Consider the following 16440-nt stretch of genomic DNA (forward strand, 5'->3'; position numbering starts at 1 on the left):
AGGCCAAAGCCAGTGGACTCTGGATCAGGAAACCCAGAACGTGCTCTTTAAGGTGTATATTTTCAAAACTCTTAGTACAAAACTCCAAACTGATCACACTTGTAACAGCAAAACCTGATCTCATGCTTTCATTCTAGTTGTACATATTTTCATTCTTCATAATCACTGTTTCAAACACAAGATCATTGTGATATGTAATGAGAACATTTGGTTTAATCACAGAAACACAACAGTTTGATCTTCTTTCAGTTTAGTACTTTTAACATTCAGTTCATTCAATAGCAAACAATGCAAGATACATGTTTAAATCACCCTTGATGCTGAAATAATTAGTTACACAGGATACAGATTACATTACACACACACTTACATTACCTGAATTACATAATTGACATAAAATCCATAATGTTTGTAATAATATCTCTTCAGTGTGTTATCAGAAGGTGTGAAGTATGACAGTCATGAGGTTTTGTGTAGAACAGAGTTTGTTGTAATACAGTAAATGATCTCACTGTATGTGACTGAATCTATACTGTAGTTGATCTTTATAAGGGTGAGTTACAGTAATGTGTCAGTCTCTACCATGGTAATCTGTTTACAGTGTCACATGACATACAAACTGTAATGTAAAATGCTGTATTTGATGTCATCTGTCTCTCTTCTGCTGATGCATCTCTGATCAATCTGATGTTATACAGTTATTGACTGTTTCCCTGTTTTCCCTTATACTCCTTCCTGCTCTGTGTTCACAAATTGCAAATCTATTTGCCACACACACACACATTCTAACAAGATAATTCAGTGACAGTATTAATGTAATGAAGAGACTCTATAACATCACACTGTCACTGATTCATCATCAGCTCAAAGCATTATGGGTCGTCTCTCGTCAGTCTGTTCTGATTCATCAACACAGTTTCACTGATCCATAATCAACCCTAAACCCAGGATAGAGCGGTTGAGTGAATGTGGTCTGGACTGTGTGGATGAGGATCATTGTGTCTCCAGAGACGCTGTAGAAGGACAGAGTTCCTGCACTGTGATCCACATACACTCCTACTCTATAGTGATCCTCTTTATTCACTGTTCTACTGATGATGGGCTTTACAGGAAGATCAGTCTGCATGTTATTGTGTCTGAATGAGTAACTGGAGCAAGAGCAGATCAAACTCCAGGACTGATCATTAGATCCAAACAAACACTCATAACCCCCCCTCCTGCTGATGCTCTTATATGACACTGATATATCCACATCTCCACTCCACTCAATCTCCCAGTAACAGTGTCGATCCCACACACTCTCTCTACACAACACCTGATGATGATACTCAAATCTGTCTGGATGATCAGGATACGACTGAAGCTCTGGGTAAGTGTTAGTAATCACTGTGTTCCTCTCAGACAGACAGAGACGTTCACTCACTGTGTTCAGATCCAGAGTGATCCGATGGGAATCTGATGGAGATAAAACACATCACAATCAGGAATCATCAATCTGTCCATCTTTTAATCTACACTGTAAACATGATTTCTGCTGCTTGTTAAATGAACTTCATTAAAATGAGTTAAACCACACAATTACTGCACATTCTGTCCTGATTTAATGGAGTAAATCCACTTAAACACGTCAAACTGAAGTTCACTTCATCATTTGTGTTGAATGAACTGAAACTGGGCAGTTCCCAGCATGCTTTGCTCTGGTCTGGATCTATTCCAGAATCTTGAGTTCAGATCTGACGAGTTCATGTAGGATGTGTGTCAGATCTGAACTTGATTTAGGATCTTCTCCTCTCTCACAGAATCTCATGTGTAGTTGTGAATCTTAAAGCCTCCATCAGTTCGGTGATCGACTCTCAGGTCTGTTACCAAGAGCAGCTGCTGTGAAGAAACGCTCCAGATTAAAATGGAGGATCAAAACAGTGTGATTTTAATGAAGAGCTGCAGAAAGAGAAGTTTGATCAGCGCAATAAAAAAGACAAAGTCTATCACTGATCAATAATTACAGACTCCATGAAATAGTGTTTTGTTGCACATCATTTGTGTGTTCAGAAAGTCTTTCCAGCATCAAACATCGCTGATCTTCATCGTTTATCATTAATAAATGTGACGTCATTCTCAGACAGGGATATTTATAGCAGCCGCTTGAATAAAAAACATTTGTCTGTGAATGTCTTCATTTTTTAATTCAGTTCACAATACACCGATATAAAGTTGGTTTGATGTTTGACATTCGTCAGCTTCCATACCGGCAAACTAGTCGCTTTTCGGTGAAATTTGCTGTTTTGAATCAAAATATGTCATTTATGTGAATAGTGTAGATCTGAAGAGTTTTTTGTTATCGGGTGTCAGGGTGAGTTTCAGGTAGGGGTGTGACGGTTAGTATATAACCGTGAGACCGGCGGTTATAGTTGAACACCGTCATTAGAACTCTATAACCGCCAAAACCGTGTCATTAAAATATTTTTTACAAACATTTTTTATCAAAAATTATTTTCATTTTTTAGATAGGATCATAAGATGCGCAATATATCGGGAGACATGGTTTTTACCACTTAATGAAGTTTTGTAAATCGTCAGACATGATATTTACCACTTCATTAAATTTTGCTTTGTAGAAAACCTTTCTTAAAAACAAATTTCGTTTTGTACAAATTTTGTCTTAATTTTAATAAATGTTTCATCAACCAATTGCATGTATTTTAATAAATAAAAAGCAAATATAGCAGACAATGATAACCGTGACATGGAAGCGCCAGCGCGCCGCATTCACTTGCACTGCACTGTGAACTAGAGCGCATCTCATCGTAAATGAAACTCAGCGTAGGCCTATGCCTCATACATTAGCATTAAATATCATTGCTGCATCCTTTCTAGAACAGACAAGGGCTTTTTTTTTGCGGCTCGCATCAGCAAAGCATTGCATCGTCCATAGACCGCAAACCAATCAGCGGATGGAGGGCGGGTGCGGCTTTGAAATTTGCTCAAAAAACGTTGGCGCGGCTGATGAGTTTTGTGATGTGGTTGCGGATGAAATAATACCCCATCTGCGTATCTCTATCGATAACAACATTTAACACTACACAAATATTAATTAAATTTTTTTAATTTAGGCGATTAATTTCCCATAGTGACATAGGACTGAGGTGCCGGATCCAATAAAAAATGTTCCGGATCCAACGTCGGAGGTGACGGAACATGTTCCGGCTCAAATTAAAACTTCGTGAAGAAAGGTAAAACCGATGGATCTCGTTGCGAAAAAAAATGTTACATCGCCTATATGGGCACATTTCGGGTTTAAACCAGATGGCAACGGAAAACCAGAAAATCTTGATGAGCCTGTGTGCAGAATATGTGGAAAAACGGTATTTGTTACAAATGCCAACACCACTAATCTCCGTAACCATCTGAAGATTAACCACCCTGCGGCCTATGCGGCCCTTGGATTAAGCACTGCTTCTGCTGCCGCTCAACCATCCACATCTGGCCAGAGGCAGTTGAATATGGCCGAGGCATTTTCCAAGGCGACGAAATATAAAAAAGACAGCGACAAATGGAGAGTACTAACAGATAGTGTGACTCGATATTTGGTAGTAGGAATGGTACCCTTCCGGACAGTGGAAAAACGTTCATTTAAAGAAATGTTGAATGCTTTCGACAAACAGTACGAGTTGCCTGGGAGACAGTACTTCTCACAAACAGCTGTTCCGGCCTTGTATAGTAAGGTAAAGGATGACGTGCAAAGAGAACTCCAGGAAATCAGTAATTTTGCACTGACAACAGATATGTGGTCAAGCATGAATATGACCCCATATATGAGCCTGACCGTTCACTACCTAGCAAAAGACTGGTCACTGAAATCCAAGTGTTTGGAAACAAGCTACACGCCTGAAAGCCACACAGCGGAACACTTGTCTGAATGCCTGCAGTTAGGATTGCACGACTGGGGTCTGGATGAAAAGAAGCTGTCGTGTATCACTACCGATAATGGAGCGAACATTGTTGCCGCAGTAAGGCAATTAGGATGGCCGTGGCTAAATTGTTTCGGACATAATTTGCATCTGGCTGTTACCAACGGTGTAAACAGTGAAGCTGCCCGAACCGGCCGAGCTATAGGTCTATGTCGGTCCCTAGTGAGCGTTTTTTCTCAGAGCTGGAAGAAAAAGAAAGAGCTGATAAAGGCACAAACAGAACTTCAACTCCCACAGCACAGCCTTATTCTGGTAAGAATTGTTTTAGCTAATAGTTAACTCTATATTATACTGTTCTATTAATATGCATGCTAAATAAACAGTAATTTTAAGCAATGCTGATATGGGTCTTGCAGATAAGGTTATAATACTAATATAGAGTAGTCTTACTCATTAGATTTTCATTATGATATTCTATTAGTTTTTGCCAGAATTGGTTTTAGATTATTTTTTCATCTGCATATAAATCATAAAGGCAGCAATATGCTATAGCATGGTACTCGTTTTATTTTTTTCTGTTACTGTACGTCCTCTTCCAATAATCATATATTTTATTATTTCACAGGATTGTCCGACACGGTGGGGAACAAAACAGAAAATGATAGAGAGAATTTTGGAACAAGAGCAAGCGATCGCACGTGTCCTGGTCTCAGATAGAAAGCACCAGCATCTGATTCTTAAATGGCAAGATAAAGAAGTTTTAACATCGCTTCAAGAATCTCTAAAACCTGTGGCTGACTTCACCGACATTCTCTCTGGGGAACGTTATGTAACAGTTTCTTCAGTAAAGCCTGTCCTGCAACTGTTGACATGCGATCTTTTAAAACCAAACCCCAATGAAACGGATCTGACACAAAATATAAAACGCAAAATGTCCAGCGTACTGGAGGACAAATACAGTGCCCCAGCCACTCAGGAGCTTTTGGCAAAGTCATATTTCCTTGACCCACGATACAGAGGCAATGGGGGGGGTGGATTGGAGGAGACAAAAGATGCACTCAGGGGGGAAATTGTATCAGCTGACGAGGGAAACGGAGGCGGAGTTAGTGGTGCTTCGGAGGCTGCTGCTGCTGGAGATGATTCGGGAGAGGTCTGTGCACCACCCCCTCCCAAGAAGAGAAATCTTGGAGATCTCCTTAATAAACGGAGGTCTGAAATCTCTGCCCCTTTACCGATCAGAGCGCGCGCTGACACGGAGTTAACCCGCTATCTCCAAGAACAACCAATTGACTCTACGGCAGATCCACTAGCATGGTGGCGAGACAATGAAACACGCTATCCGCTCTTAGCAAAATTGGCACATAAATACATGTGTATTTGTGCTACAAGCACAGCATCAGAGCGAGTTTTTAGCACTGCGGGGAACATAGCTACCCCTGTCAGATCGTCACTAAAACCGAGTAAAGTGAACATGTTGGTGTTCCTGTCACGGAACTTGGAAGTCGAAAAAGATTAGGAAATTAAAATGTCATTGCACTTTTTTTTGTTTCTTTTATTTAGTTAGTTTAATTAAGGACTTTTTTTCTTTGATAAAGGTATGCAGATTTTATCATTTGTAATTTAGGCCTAGGCTACTCATTCATTTTTATGCTCTTATAGAATTTAAGTAGCCTACTTTTTTAAAAGGTTTTGCTTACTGTGTGTGATTTATTTAAAACAAAGCACGTTCATTGCAAAGTTTTTTTTTTTTTTGTTAAGGATTTGTTCACTGTGTGTGATTCATTTAATGGAAAGCACATTCACTGCTAGTTGTCTTGCTGTTAATTTTAAATAAACGTAGAGCAAGTAGCTAATCAGTGTCTGCTCGTTTATTCAAACTAATAACTATGTTATAAACCGTCACATTTGACTCACGTCATAACCGTCATCACCAATTCTGAAACCGGCACACCCCTAGTTTCAGGCACAATAAACCTCACAAGAATTGAAAATGGGCTACTTTCCCATAGACTAGAGTGCTACCATAGACGTCTCTCGAGCTGTCGTGATCTTTTTTAGCGCTCTGTGGTGTGACTGACACATCGCTGAAGCGCTTCAGTTCAGAGCTCACGTGAACCGATCATCTCTTCTGCTTTACAACACAAAATAAACATGAATGAATGTATGATGAATGAATACCTAATGTATGCTGAAAGATCCAGTACAACTTACTGAAATCTGTATCATGTCATATGTAAAGGTTAATCGATCAATCATTGTTTCAACTGCAGAAAAGCAGCAATAAAATAGCTTGTACAAATGTCAGCTGTTCAATGTCAAAAAACGTGTTAATCAGCTACAAAAATGAACTTGGAGAGGAGCATTTTGATATGTGACTATTGGCCATTGCATATTCATGTACTTAACATGTGCTTCAGTATTGAATGAATAAAACCATTTATGACTTATTTATGTGTAATTTATATGTAAGTAGCTTACAAATCAATTAATTTTAGCCTTTAATAATATAATGATGTACCAGCTGTGGTTCCCTGTATGGTTTACAGCATTAGTTGAGAGAGATTTTATTCTTTGAGGAAATTTGTCATGTACTGTACCTGATAGGCCCCAAAATAATCAATATTGAATTGAAGGAGATCAAATCGAAATCAAATCGCAAGCTTAGACACCTGGCTGATGACCTTAAAGAAAGCATGCAAATTAAGTATCCAGGTATAGGAACCCGCCCCAGACTCTAATGTCCTAATCCAGTCATCACAACTATTCAATAAATGGGTCAGGGCCATTAAAGACAAAAAGGAGAGAGTCACAGCTCCTGGCTCGATTGCTCCTGTCTGCCTCGCTACTGGTGGTTTGCGTTTTTGTTTTCTCTTTGTTTTCTCTTACTTTTATTGAATCTATTATTTTTATTCATTGTTGCTTATATTATTATTGCCTACCACATTAATCTGACGTCGCTAGCTTGTAATCTTTGAATCTAAATCGCTGTTACAACGCATTTGCATCTCGCTAGCTTGTTAACTTGTCATCAGTCTCGCGTGCTCCTTTTTCAACGCGTTCATCAAACAGCTGTTGTAACTCGGATCAGTCTACCAACACGGTGAGTCATGGCATCCTCTCACAGTGTTATTTCATGTTCAGTTTGTCACATGTTCAGTATAGCTCTCACTGTCAGCGACGAGGGATTTACATGTCATAAATGTAGGGAAATAGTCAGGCTGACAGAGAGAATCTCAGAATTAGAGACACGCATCCAAACTTTAATCGAGGATAGTAAGAATGCAGGGGTTTCAAATATTGTTTTGGATGCGACTAGCTTAGTGAACTCTAAAATAGAAAATAGAGACACCAGCCACCATAGTCACATGTTTGCCGGGAGCCAGAGCACCTGACATCAAAGCAAATTTAAAAGTGCTGGCTAATGCTAATCGTAAATACTTTAAATTATTATTCACGTCGGCACAAATGATGTTCGACTTCGCCAGTCGGAGATCACTAAAATTAACATTAAAGAGGTGTGTGAACTCGCAAGTACAATGTCAGGAGAAGTAATTTGCTCTGGTCCCCTTCCTGTTCGTCGGAGTGATGAGATAGTTAGCAGATTATCATCACTCAATGGCTGGCTGTCTAAGTGGTGTCTGCAGAATAATATAGGTTTCATAGACAATTGGAAAACTTTTTGGGGCAGACCTGACCTGTTGAAAAGAGATGGTATTCATCCCTCCTGGGATGGTGCTGCTCTTCTCTCTAGTAATATGGCACATAGTCTTAGAACTGAAACATGACAAAATACGGCCCAGGTCAGGAAGCAGACAGACTGGCTAAACCGACCGTCTGCTAGCTGCCTCACGTTACAGAAGTCAGATAATTCCCAACACATAGAAACTCTTACACCTAGATACTATCACATAGAGACTGTGTCTGTACCCCGAATTAGTAAAAACAAAAAACTTCCAAACCCATTTAATGGTAAAAATGTAATTGATGTTCAACAAATAAAAAATAGAGATAATAATGATAAACAAATGATAAAGCTTGGGTTGTTAAATATTAGATCCCTTTCTTCAAAAACACTTATTGTAAATTATATTATCACAGATAACAATCTAGATGTGCTGTGTTTGACAGAAACCTGGCTAAAACCTGACGATTGCACTACTTTAAATGAGTCTAGCCCTCAAGGTTATGATTATCGACACAATCCTCAACAGAAAGGCAAAGGGGGAGGTGTTGCTGTAATTTATAGTAATATTTACAGTATCAGCCAGAAGTCTTTCAAATATAATTCCTTCGAAGTGATGGTGCTTTACGTAACATTATGTAAGTTGACATTTGTGCTGGCTACTTTATACAGGCCACCAGGACACCATACAGACTTTATCAAAGAAAATGCCGATTTTCTATCAGAATTAGTACTAGCTACAGATAAAGTCCTTGTTGTTGGTGATTTTAATATAGTAGATAATAAAAAAGACTCATTGGGATTCACATTTGCAGACATTCTAAACTCTATTGGTGTTAGACAACACGTGTCGGGACCCACTCACTGTCATAATCATACTTTAGATCTAATATTGTCATATGGAATCGATATTGATGCCATTGAAATTCTGCAGCAGAGTGACGACATCTCGGATCATTATCTAGTCTCATGTATACTACATTTATTTAAAGCAATTAATCCAATGCCATGGTACAATGAGCACACTCTGGCCCTAAAGGTAGCAGCCAGAAAAATGGAGCGGAGCTGAAAGAAAACAAAACTAGAAGTATTTCGCATTTCGTGGAGAGAGAGAATGGTTGAGTACAGAAAGGCCTTAAAAACAGCTAGATCTGCCTATTTTTCAAAACTTTTAGAAGAAAATAAACACAACCCTAGGTATTTATTTGATACAGTGGCTAAATTAACAAGAAATAAAGCTTCAACTTCTGATGTTTCCAAAAAGCACAGCAATAATGACTTTATGAACTTCTTTACTTGCAAGATTGACAATATTAGAGAAAAAAATTATAACCATGCAACCGTCTACTACAGTATTGTGTCAAACATTGCATTGTAGTGTCCCTGAGGAAAAATTCATTTCATTTACTGCTTTAGGAGAGGAAGAATTGTCTAAACTTGTTAAATCATCTAAATCAACCACATGTATGTTAGACCCAATACCGACTAAGCTATTGAAAGAGAGGCTTCGAGAGGTCATAAATCCTATTCTTAATATTGTTAATTCATCTTTATCACTAGGATACGTACCAAAAACTTTTAAGCAGGCTGTTATTAAACCTCTTATTAAAAAAACACAACTTGATCCTAGAGAATTAGTCAATTACAGGCCGATTTCAAATCTCACTTTTCTGTCAAAAATACTAGAAAAGGCAGTTTCATCACAACTATGTTCCTTTTTAGAAAGAAATAGTATCTGTGAGGATTTCCAGTCAGGATTTAGACCGTACCATAGTACTGAGACTGCTCTCATTAGAGTTACTAATGATTTGCTCTTATCATCAGATCGTGGTTGTATCTCTCTATTAGTGTGACTGGATCTTAGTGCTGCATTTGACATTATTGATCACAATATTCTTCTAAATAGACTAGAAAACTATGTTGGCATTAGTGGAATTGCATTGGCGTGGTTCAAATCATACTTATCTGACCGTCATCAGTTTGTAGTAGTAAACGATGAGATTTCATATCAATCACAAGTTCAATATGGAGTACCGCAAGGCTCAGTACTAGGACCGTTGCTTTTCACTCTGTACATGCTACCCTTGGGAGATATCATTAGGAAGCATGGCATTAGTTTTCATTGTTACGCTGATGATACTCAGCTCTGTATTTCTTCACGCCCTGACAAAACTTACCAATTCGCTAAATTAACAGAATGTATAGCTGATATAAAAAACTGGATGACCAGTAATTTCCTACTACTAAATTCAGAAAAAACAGAGATTCTAATTTTTGGACCGAAAACTTCTTCACGTAATAACCTAGAATACTGTATAACACTTGATGGCTGCTCTGTTAAGTCTTCGTCGTCAGCTAGGAACCTGGGTGTGCTCTTTGATACCAATCTTTCATTTGAAGGCCATGTTACTAGCATCTGTAAAACTGCATTCTTCCATCTTAAAAATATATCTAAACTACGACATATGCTCTCAATGAAAAATGTAGAACAGTTAGTTCATGCGTTCATGACCTCAAGGCTAGATTACTGTAACACTCTACTGGGTGGTTGTTCCTCCCACTTGATAAATAAACTACAGCTCGTACAAAATGCAGCAGCTAGAGTTCTTACTAGAACTAGGAAGTATGACCATATTAGCCCAGTTCTGTCATCACTGCATTGGCTTCCTGTTAAACATCGTACAGATTTTAAAATCTTGCTAATTACTTACAAAGCACTAAATGGTTTAGCTCCCCAGTACCTAAGCGAGCTCTTAATGCATTATAGTCCCTCACGATTATTGCGATCTCAGAATTCAGGCCAGCTGATTATACCTAGAATATCAAAATCAACCGCAGGCTGTAGATCCTTCTCCTATTTGGCACCTAAACTCTGGAACAATCTTCCTAGCATTGTTCGGGATGCAGACACACTCTGTCAGTTTAAATCTAGACTAAAAACACATCTCTTTAACCTGTCATACACATAACACATTATCAATTTATATTTTCAAATCTGTTAAAGGATTATTAGGCTGCATAAATTAGGTCAGCCGGAACCGGGAACACTTACTATAACACTAGATGTACTCGTTACATCAGAAAAAGAATGGCATCTATGCTAATATTAGTCTTTCTGTTTATCCCGAGGTTTACTGTAGTCAACCGGATCCGGGCCGTATCCAGCTGAGATCAAGGACCGGAGCCATGACATGACCACAACGCAGCCCTGAAGTATCAGCAGAGATCGAGTCGACTAGATCATCCATTATGAAGGCCTCATCAACACGACAGCCACGACACAGTTCCTCAACAAACCGTCCATACCGGCGTGATGAATACAATCCTCAACTGGATGGAACTGAAATAAATACTTTGAGTGTTGCGATCCTATCAGACTTATGATAGCAACCTGAATCATAACAAAGCACTGTTCGCCAGAGGAGAACTGGCCCCCTGACTAAGCCTGGTTTCTCCTAAGGTTTTTTTCTCCATTTTAACACCTGTTTGCCACCTGATGGAGTTTGGGTTCCTTGCCGCTGTCGCCTTTGGCTTGCTTAGTTGGGGACACTTGACATTTGACTTTGACTTGACAAGTGCTGGCTAATGCTAAACGTAAATATTCTAAAATCATTATCCACGTCGGCACAAATGATGTTCGACTTCGCCAGTCGGAGATCACTAAAATTAACATTAAAGAGGTGTGTGAACTCGCAAATTCAATGTCAGCAGAAGTAATTTGTTCTGGCCCTCTTCCTGTTCGTCGGAGTGATGAGATAGTTAGCAGGTTATCATCACTCAATGGCTGGCTGTCTAAGTGGTGTCCGCAGAATAATATAGGTTTCATAGACAATTGGAAAAGCTTTTGGGGCAGACCTGATCTGTTGAAAAGAGATGGTATTCATCCCTCCCGGGATGGTGCTGCTCTTCTATCTAGGAATTTGGCAAATAGTCTTAGAGCTGAAACATGACAAACCAGGGCCCAGATCAGGACGCAGACAAACTGGCTAAACCGACCGTCTGCTAGCCGCCTCACGTCACAGAACTCAGATAATTCACAGCACATAGAAACACTTTCACCTAGATATTATCACATAGAGACTGTGTCTGTACCTCGAACTAGTAAATACAAAAAACTTCCGAAACCTTTTAAGGGTAAAAATTTAATTGATGTTCAATAAATGAAAATCACAGATAAATCAGATAAACAAATGATAAAGCTTGGGTTACTGAATATTAGATCTATTTCTTCAAAAGCACTTATTGTAAATGAAATTATCACAGACAATAAACTAGACTTGCTGTGTTTGACAGAAACCTGGCTAAAACCAGACGATTACATTACTTTAAATGAATCTAGTCCTCAAGGTTATGATTATCGACACAATCCTCGACAGAAAGGCAAAGGGGGAGGTGTTGCTGTAATTTATAGTAATATATTCAGAATCATTCAAAAGAATTTCAAATATAATTCCTTTGAAGTGATGGTGCTTTATGTAACATTATGTAAGTTGACATTTGTGCTGGCTACTGTATACAGGCCACCAGGGCACCATACTGACTTTATCAAAGAATTTGCTGATTTTCTATCAGAGTTAGTACTGGGTGCGGATAAAGTCCTTGTTGTTGGTGATTTTAATATCCATGTAGATAATAATAAAGACGCATTTGGATTGGCATTTGCAGACATTTTAAACTCTATTGGAGTTAGACAACACGTGTCAGGACCCACTCATTGTCGTAATCATACCCTAGATCTAATACTGTCGCATGGAATTGATATTGATGCTGTTGAAATTCTACAGCAGAGCGATGATATATCAGATCATTATTTAGTCTCATGTATAATACAATTAGCCAAGGCTACAAAACCACCACCCAGCCATAAATATTGTAGAACCATCACGTCTACCACTAAAGATTGCTTTATAAATAATCTCCCCGAGCAGTTTCATCGCCTTAGTATACCTGACAACTTAGAAGAACTCGATGCTGCATTTCCAGCACATTAGATGCAGTCGCTCCTTTACGTCTAAAGAAGATTAAGGAAACTAATCCAACGCCGTGGTATGATGAGCACACTCGGGCTCTAAAACGAGCTGTGAGAAAAGCTGAACGTAGTTGGAAGAAAACAAAACTAGAAGTTTTTCGCCTTTCGTGGAAAGAAAAAATGATTGAGTACAGAACGGCTATAAGAAATGCTAGATCTACTTATTTTTCAAATCTCTTAATAGAAAACAAACATAATCCTAGGTATTTATTTGACACAGTGGCTAAATTAACTAGAAACAGAGATTCAACTGCTGACGTTTCCATAGAGCACAGCAGTAATGACTTTATGAACTTCTTTACTTGCAAGATTGATAATATTAGAGAGAAAATTAAAAACATGCAACCGTCTACAGTTTCACTTCAGACAGTGCACTGTAGTGTCCCTGAGGTAAAACTAGAATCATTCGCCATTATAGGAGAGGAAGAATTATCTAAACTTATCAAATCATCAAAATCAACGTCATGTATGTTAGACCCAATGCCGACTAAACTACTGAAAGAAATGCTTCCAGAGGTCGTAGGTCCACTTCTTGATATAATTAATTCATCTTTAACAATAGGATACGTGCCAAAAACCTTTAAGCAGGCTATTATTAAACCTCTTATTAAAAAACCTCAACTAGATCCGAGAGATTTAGTAAATTACAGGCCAATCTCGAATCTATCTTTTCTGTCAAAAATACTAGAAAAGGCAGTTTCAACACAACTGTGCTCCTTTTTAGAAAGAAATGGAATCTGTGAGGATTTCCAGTCAGGATTTAGACCATACCATAGTACTGAGACTGCTCTCGTTAGAGTTACAAACGATCTACTCCTATCATCCGATCGTGGCTGTATTTCTCTATTAGTGTTATTAGATCTCAGTGCTGCTTTTGACACTATCGATCACAACATTCTTTTAAAAAGACTTGAAAACTATATTGGCATTAGTGGAATTGCTTTGGCATGGTTCAAATCGTACTTATCTGACCGCTATCAGTCTGTAGTAGTTAATGAAGAGATGTCGTATCGATCACAGGTTCAATATGGAGTACCACAAGGCTCAGTACTAGGACCGTTGCTTTTCACTCTGTACATGCTGCCCTTAGGAGAGATAATTAGGAAGCATGGTGTTAGTTTTCACTGCTACGCTGACGATACTCAGCTCTATATTTCCTCGCGCCCTGACGAAACCTACAAATTCACAAAACTAACAGAATGCATAGCTGACATTAAAAACTGGATGACAAGAAATTTCTTATTATTAAATTCAGAAAAAACTGATATCCTAATCTTTGGACCAAAAACTTCCTCACGAAAAAACCTTGAATACTCTCTAACACTTGACGGGTGCTCCATTAAATCTTCGTCCTCAGTTAGGAACCTGGGTGTGCTCTTCGATACCAATCTTTCATTTGAAAGTCATGTTTCTAGTATCTGTAAAACCGCATTCTTCCATCTAAAAAATATATCTAAATTACGACATATGCTCTCAATGACAAATGCGGAACAGTTGGTTCATGCATTCATGACCTCAAGACTAGATTATTGTAACGCTCTACTGGGTGGTTGTTCTGCTCGGCTTTTAAACAGACTACAGTTGGTCCAAAATGCGGCAGCTAGAGTTCTTACTAGAACCAGAAAGTATGACCATATTAGCCCAGTTCTGTCAACATTACATTGGCTCCCTATTAAACATCGTATAGATTTTAAAATCTTGCTACTTACTTATAAAGCTCTAAATGGTTTAGCTCCCCAGTACCTAAGTGAGCTCTTAATGCATTATAGTCCTTCACGTTTATTGCGATCTCAGAATTCAGGCCAGTTGATAATACCCAGAATATCAAAATCAACTGAAGGCGGCAGATCCTTTTCCTATTTAGCACCTAAACTCTGGAACAATCTTCCTAGCATTGTTCGGGAAGCAGACACACTCTGTCAGTTTAAATCTAGACTAAAAACACATCTCTTTGCTCTTGCATACACATAACACATTATCAATACATTAACATTTTTCAAATCCGTTAAAGGATTGTTACGCTGCAATAATTAGGTCGGCCGGAACCGAGAACATTTCCTATAACACTAGATATACCTGTACATCAGAATAAGAATGGCATCTACGCTAATATCTGTCTCTCTGCTTATCCTGAGGTTTGCCGGGTGCTGGATCCAGGCCGTATCCAGATCAGATGGAGAACCTGTGTCTGGACCTGACTACAACGTAGCCCAGGAGACAATGGGCCTACAGATCCAGTTCTGGCTGCATCTATAATTTAGATTTTTAATCTCTGTATCCGCTTACATATATTTACATATAATCTATTTTTAATCTCTATAATAAAAATGTATAATTCAGATTTGATCTCCATATCCATTTACATATATTATATATATCTTCCAAGGGGTTTTTTCCCTCCTAGGACTTTTCTCCCAGTGTTAGCACGCTGGGTTTTCTCCTAGGGGTTTTTTTCCACCCCTGGGAGTCAGCCGACATTGGCTTAATGTAGCACCATCTTGTATATGCTACATAAGCTTGTATAAGCTTATTTTTAACCACTTCTCTTTTTTCTGTGCTTCTAATATGTAAAGCTGCTTTGAAACAATTACCAATTGTAAAAAGCGCTATATAAATAAATTTGACTTGACTTGACTTGACTTGACATTCGATATACAACAGTGCTTTGATCTGCCTGCATTGACACTATTCTTTAAGAGCTGCTGTGCAGCCAATATTATGTATCAGTTATCACTGTAAAGCTGCTTTGACACAATCTGCTTTGTAAAAAGCGCTATATAAATAAAGGTGACTTGACAGTAATCTGACTCGTTAGACTTACAACAGAATCTGATGTCAACATCTTTACCTTAAAATTCAAAACACAATGTACTTCACCTTAATATTTCATGTGATGTTATGTCAGGATGTAGGTTCAGCACATCATAAACAGATTCTTAAATTTGTAATCCCACACTCGCTCCTAAAATAACTGCTTTCAGTTGGTTTTACTATCATAAGTGATGCAGAAACAATGCTATTGAGATTCAAATCTGCTAATAAATTTGCATAAAATACATAAACACAAATTTTTCGATTCTAGAGGGTGTGTGTTGTTACTGGTTCCCAGAGGAACATTTTAAGACTAGCTCTACGTCATCTCAGGATGGGTTAATGATATTAACGTGTTTTGAAGCCAAAAATAAATGCATCCATCCATCCATCATAAATATAATCCATATGGCTCCAGGGAGTTAATAAAGGCCTTCTGAAGTGAGGCGGTGGGTTTATGTACGAAAAATATCCATATTTAAAACTTAATAATGTAAAATAACTAGTTTCCGCCAGATGACTGATACTGCACAACTCGACTTACACCACAAGAGTCACCCGTGACATGATGTCTGATGTAGGATGTAAGAGTATCGTAAGATTACACTAGTGACTATTAGACTATTAGATTAGTGTGAGCAAAATATGGGACAAATCGCGTCCTGTGATTTGATACGGGACGCATCATTTAACCTTTAAATCCTGTATTTCAGGGGATGGTGGCATTGTGTCAACCCTACGATAGCAGTGATCATTACTGAGGATGCTCAGGGTTTGTGAGATATTGTAAAACATTAATCCATGTTAATCCAAACATTAATTTCTTTGTGATTTGCTGTTATCATAGACTGTGTGTATGTGTGTGTGTGTGCGTGTGTGTGTGTACTTACATTTGTGTAGTCCTGCTGTAATCCTGATCTCTCCTCCATGATCCACACTAGAAAACACACACAGTGTCACATTCACACACACACACACACACACACACACAAACACACACACACACACAC

At 38.5% G+C, this 16440-nt stretch overlaps 1 pseudogene; it reads right to left on the reverse strand.

Moving 5' to 3' along the window:
• Nucleotides 1-327: 327 nt before the first annotated feature.
• The window catches only part of LOC137035715 (NLR family CARD domain-containing protein 3-like), a 40020-nt pseudogene continuing 23907 nt past the window's right edge, over nucleotides 328-16440 (reverse strand).

The sequence above is a fragment of the Chanodichthys erythropterus genome, chromosome 14 (assembly GCF_024489055.1).
Source record: "Chanodichthys erythropterus isolate Z2021 chromosome 14, ASM2448905v1, whole genome shotgun sequence".
NCBI lineage: Eukaryota > Metazoa > Chordata > Actinopteri > Cypriniformes > Xenocyprididae > Chanodichthys > Chanodichthys erythropterus.